The sequence below is a fragment of the Gossypium hirsutum genome, chromosome A10, assembly GCF_007990345.1.
Source record: "Gossypium hirsutum isolate 1008001.06 chromosome A10, Gossypium_hirsutum_v2.1, whole genome shotgun sequence".
NCBI lineage: Eukaryota > Viridiplantae > Streptophyta > Magnoliopsida > Malvales > Malvaceae > Gossypium > Gossypium hirsutum.
Genome location: NC_053433.1, coordinates 115,189,345 through 115,195,756, shown reverse-complemented (window position 1 = coordinate 115,195,756; position 6,412 = coordinate 115,189,345). Strand labels below are relative to the sequence as shown.

The 6,412-nt window shown below is 32.4% G+C and overlaps 1 pseudogene; it reads right to left on the bottom strand.

Annotated features, from left to right (window-relative positions):
• Positions 1-4,262: 4,262 nt before the first annotated feature.
• On the bottom strand, positions 4,263-5,554 carry LOC107936647 (NAC transcription factor 29-like; annotated as a pseudogene).
• Positions 5,555-6,412: the final 858 nt, after the last annotated feature.

The following is a 6,412-nucleotide window of genomic DNA, read 5'->3' as shown; positions in this document are numbered from 1 at the left end:
TGGGTCACACAACTCTAACATCATTATTTTCAATTACGAGTTAACATTGTAGCTAGCTATTAATAATCGTTGGGTATAGTGGTAAGACACATAACACTTTTGAGGAGATAATGCAAGTTTGAACTCTAGAAAAAACTTGATTAAAAAGGACAATTAGGAACCCCAAATATAAATCCTAAAACAAACATGAAAGATAAAGATTTTAGCTGATTTTTTAAACATATAATTTTAAAATAAAGTAAAAGATTTCTAAATAGATTGTCTATTCCTTAGAATTTAGTTTGATAGATTTTTTAAACATATAATTTATCAAAGGTGAAAATCACCATTCAAGTTAAATGGGACAACATTTTTTTTTTTTTGCTCAATCAAGTAACATAATTCAAGTAAGACGTTGAAACCACCAACTCTTTGAAGAACAAAAGAATTACAACAATGTTTCAACAAACAATCCGAATCAAATATCTCCTCACAACAAATATAATAATGAATTTAACAAATTCACCACGAGGCTCTAAAAAGAGAAGATCTCGATATACTTACTTTTGCCAACGCGTCTACCATACCATTACTTTTCCAATCAATACCCCCTGACTAATCAGAAAATCCTTAATTGGAATACGCTTAATAACCAACATCCACAGAAAAATTCCAAACTTTTGGTGGTACATTCAGCTTCCAAATCCTGCCAAACGGGAAATCAATAGCTCCCATTCCATCAAAGGACAACAATTGAGACAACTTCCTAACAGTAAATTCCCCAACACTGTCGTGAATCCAAATTATAAAATCCTCCACTTAGCTCCAATTATTTTCCTGAAAGAGAATCATAGCGTCATTAAGGCTTAATATTTCTGAGTTTAATTTATGTGTTCCTTTTAAAAGAATAAAACATCGGATCCGACACCAAATCAATCGAGATCAAATTACATTAAGAAATCAATAAAAATCAAATAAAACTACGGTCATTAAAAACTCAAGAATAAAGGAACAAATCCCATTATTCTATCATAAATTAATTAATTTTTTTTTATAATTGGGGATGGTTCAAAATTTTAAATTAATTAAATTAAGTAAAAACATGTTATAATTTGTATTATAAAATCAACTAAATTACGGTTTAATATGCTCAAAAAGTACAAAATAAAAAACCATTTGGGTTCCATCGTAAGGTACAATTGCACTTGTATCCTCAAACTTAATAAAAATACCCTAAAATTTATTTTCTATTTTGAGAATGATATGATTTGCTGATGGAAGGCAAATTTCTTTTGAAAAATTGTTTAAAGTGTGGTCCACCGAGAGTTGATAGTCTCTTAAGGGGTCGGTATTGTATTCAATGAGGAGTTTTATCTTTCAAATCTAACAAGAGCCCAATGTTTAGGGTTGCTTTAAGAGGCAACTAATTCAACAAAGTGGGAGCGGCTCGGTGGGACAAATTATATCCAAGTGGTAGTATAGTTGTCCATAAGTGCCCTATATGCTATAAGGCACGGATTCAAACCATATCAAGTATAAATACTCACATTTCCTTAATAGGTGGTCATGCACCATGCACGGTTTATCCCAATGAATCCGTTCTTTCAAGCACTCGAGCTCTTTACAAAGTTCAAAGATGAAACCGTGATTGGAAACATATTGACCAATTGTGGAGTTCGTTAACTCCCGATAGACAATATTTCGAAGATATCTCCTACCTCCCATCAACATGGTTAAATCTATATAGTTGAACCGCTGAATCAATTGATATCTGATTCAACTAGTTGAACTAACGGATTTCAATCTAAATTTTCAATGATTGATTTTTGACTTTTACCTGTTGCAAGTGAAATTGGCTGAGGTTTGGCAAGTGCCTTTCCATTTTGCTGGAATTGCACCGAATTCGGTGTCGTTAAAGCTTTGAGATTCCGGCCAAATCCCGGTGTCAAGCATTCCGATAATGATGTCACTTTCGAAGACAGTTCTTTTGACTTTTCTGTTGAATCCCATAAAGTGCCATGACCTTGATGTGTGAAGCTGCCTCTTTTGGCTAAGGAAAACTGATACCACCCCATCTTTTTCTGAAAAAAGAAATTAAACCCAAAGTTACTAACATAATGTATGAGACATTGGAGTTTTAAAGATAATAATTTGGTTAAAAGAATTATCTTGAAAAACCTTTCAGTTTTTCTGCTTCATCTTTGGTCAATTTGGCAGCAAAGCCATTGAAACTCCTGTGGTAGCTGTAGAGCAAGACATCTGATTCAACAATATTGCTGCATCCATTCATATGTAGAGTTAGAAACACTCCGTAAAAAATGATCTAATTGTGGTTTTGATCCCTCTATTATGCTCAAATTAAAATTTTATTTCTTATACCAGCATAATTTAGTCCTACTTTTCCGATATTATTAGTTAGTTCAAATAAGTAATACCATTAACTATTCCAATTAAAATTATTACACGGATTTATCCCTAAAACACTGCTTCAGTCATAATAATGTATGTCAGCATGATGAGTAAAGGCGTCTATAGACGAGGCCAAGCCGAGGATTGATTTTGAAAAATAATTCATGCTCGGGCTCGAGTTTGGTCCAGTAAAAAACCCATATTACTGTTTAAAAATAATAAATTGATAAATATTTAGTTTTACAATTAAATTTATATAAAAATAATTTAAAAAATTCTTTTGATTTAATTAAAAATGAGTTGGGCCAGACCGGCTCATAGACAAAATGTTTTGTCTATGCCCGACTCAAGTTAGGCTGGATGACCAACCAGACCTATGGACAACTCCAATGATGAGTTGGAATGTATGTTATTAAAAAACAAATCCACATGTGTTTTAAGCGGAATAACTAGTGATGTTACATATTCAAACTGACTAATGGCGTTATAATAGTAAAGAGATAAAATTATGGGCGAAAATAAAAGCAATTAGGCTAAATCCCAAAGTCAAGTATGATTGAACGACTAAAACAAAAATTTGACCAAAAAAAACCCAAAAGAACATGCAAATAATAAGTACCTGGGAAGAACTTGTTGAAGCATACTAGTGTGAAGGCTTGAAATTGAAACCTCACCCTTTGGCAGGTTCCCCATATAAACAATGTAAACCTGTCTGTTATCAGAGGAACCATGGCAGCAGCAAATAAGCATAGCATGAGTGAAGCTGATAAGCAAAAGCCATGCCAAAGGGGAGGTTTGGGCAGCCATTGTTGAGTTTATTGTGGAGCTTGATTTTGCAGTAGATAATGCCATGGAAAGGGGACTTTATATAAGATTTTTGTGTGGTATTGGTATAAACTCCATTGGATTCGTTAACTTTTGAAGCTTTCAAGCATTTGTTAAGCTCGCCAATGGAACAATGTTTGTCCATTGCCCGCTTTTACCAATTTCTATGATCCTTTCATTCTTCACCAATGATATATCTTTCCGCCACAAATGTTGATTACAAGAAAATGTACGGCGTCATCATTCTTCACCAATGATATATGTGCCTTCAATCGATTTCTAATAATTCTATCAAAGCTGATCAATCCCCACCATTGATTACAAGAAACTCTATCAAAGTTGATGTGTTTCGAGATTAATCATCGATCGATTTCTAATAATTCTTCCTATGGGTAAAAGAAATTAGTATGTATGTAATCGGTACCGTTCAAGAAAAGAAATTATGTCTTGAGCAATTTTTTTCTATCCTTAATATCCATTTTACAAATTATATTTAGGGTTTGTACTTATCTATCTCGAAATTGTTAGTCTTCAATGTTAGCTTAATATTGCGAAGTATGTAGTCTGTAGTTGTTGGTATAGACGTGCAAAAGGTCAGTTGAGTCAATTTTTTCAATTTACTCAACTTAACCTATCATTTTATAAAATAATTGAACAAATCAATTTAAATAATATAAAGTGACATAGCCAAATCAACTTAACATTGATTAATTTCTCTGATTAATCAATTTAACCCGATTTAAATCAACCGATTCATTATGAAAATTACTAGCTCATAATTTACTGACATAACAAATAAACTAACTTCGGATTCGTTGATATTTAACTTGGGTTTATGAATTATTTATGCAATCTATTAACTTGCGTCCGATGTTTTGCTCCATAGCCACCGTTGGAGTTTCAATGGATTTGCAGCTAAATTAACCAAAGATGAGGCAAATAAACTTAAAGGTAATGAAGAATTCTAAAAAATATTATAAACACAAATAAATAACAGTAAATACATACACATCAACAAAAAATTCTACATTCAATTACAACGTCAACATTATCATTCCTAATTTGTAATTGAAGTCTAAAGTAAACAATATAACTAATCTGGAAACAACTTAAAATGGTGGTGGCAACCCAGTGTGAGGATCTTGATTGAACTGATCAAGATCGAAATCACTAGAAAAGTGCTGCTGCATGAATAGTGCTGGTTCAAAAACACCATAATCAATGGGTTCATAAAGAGGTGCAAATGCAATCCCATTTTCAAGCATTTGGGAACTAGTATTTATGGGTTCATAAAGAGGTGCAAATGCAATCCCATGTTCAAGCATTTGGGAACTAGTATTTATGGGTTCATAAAGAGGTGCAAATGCAATCCCATTTTCAACCATTTGAGTTCCGTTGTATGGTAGAATTTCACTTGTATCAGCTTCAGCTTCACTTTCCACTTGATGACCTTCTTGTTGAACCATTTGGGCTCCATCGTAAGCTACAATTGCACTTGTATCAGCTTCCGCTTGAGCTTCCTCTTGATGACCTTCTTGTAAGGTTTCATGTTTTAGCCTTTTTTCCCTAAGGTTCTTATATAGTCTACACAACACCCAATCATCAAGCTGAAAAAACAAAAGAAAAATAAGTGACGAATTCGAATTGGAATACACGATAAGATAATTTTTGGAGGATCGTACCCGCATGTCTTCATTGCCGAGTCTTTTTCTAATCGGAGCATCGGTTAATACGTATTCATGCATGAGCCAATTTGTTTTAACACCTTTTGGTGGTTTCCCTTGGTAAAAGACTAAACTCTTCTTCAATCCAATCTTCTTTCCTTTACGACAGATCAACTTATCAGCTCCGGTAGCTTTCCAATACCCGTTACCGGCATTCCTCGCCGGCCTCGAACCATTTGCGTATTTTCGATCTCTTGGCGTGAATAAATAATATTCGTTTCCAACCCCATTTGAGAGTGCATTGTTGCTCATCGCTATTGATAAAAATAACCAAGACAAAACAACACCACCAAAATCATGGAAAAGCTTAAAGAAAACAAAAGAAAAAGCTAAGAAAAGAAAAACTGGGTACCTGTAAGAGTTTGGGGATCATAGTTGTAGAGAAAAACCTCTTTGATTCTGTTGGGTGGCAATGGCAAACCAAAGATTTTGGGTCTCAAGTAAAAATTAATAATCTCGTCATCCCTCGGTTTGAATCTATAACCAGGAGGAATTGATCTAAGGAAAGCTTCGCCTTTTTCTTCCTTCAACATTAATGGATCCATGAAAACTTGATTATCTGACATTGAAGAATGTGCTTACAGCTCCAAAAAACAAGTGCAATTTTTTATCTGAAATATTTTGTTGTCTTGACTTTATGTAGACTTAGGGTTAAGTTTAACCGACTTATTAATTTTTTAATATTTAATTTAAAAATATTTGTTTAATAAAATAATATTAGATAAATTAGAATTGAGATATATTTCGAAGTCCTAATCTTTTCATATTTTTAATTAATTATTGATAAAAAAAGTTATTAGATAATATGGAATTTAAATTAGGATAATTAATGTTAAAGGATAAGTGATTATTTTTATTTTTAATTTTATAAAATTCCCGTAGTTAATCTTTAAAACAATTCTCATAAATATCATTTTAATTAAATTAAAAAAACAGTAAATATTATTCTGAATATTTTAAAATATAACGAAGCAGCTTTCTTTAACCTAAGCTATTGTTGTTGGTATAATATATTAACGATTAGACATCACGACGCCATTCACTGTTGAACGAGGTTGCGACTTCAAGAACCCCTTGTCAATTTGAGTATCAATATATGCATAACTACTCATTTTTAGTATCAAATATCCATATGATCTTGAAAAAAATTAATACCAAGGTGACAAAAATTACCAAATTTAAGAGTTAAATGTTTCTTTATCTGATTCAAATACAAATGTGTTTCATTAATAGTGGTTATAAAAATAAAAGCATCGGCCACTGTAGTGTAAATCGGATTGGATTGATCGGACACCCCACACCCGACTCAATCATTGAATTCAAATGAGAGACGTCTAACTACATTGCAAGAACAACTCAGATAACTCAATGCAAATTCATAAAGTTTAACAAATAATTTTCTTATATTCCAAATTCATTCATATTCATATTCATGTACATACATTCTAGACGATAATCGACTTCATTTAACATGT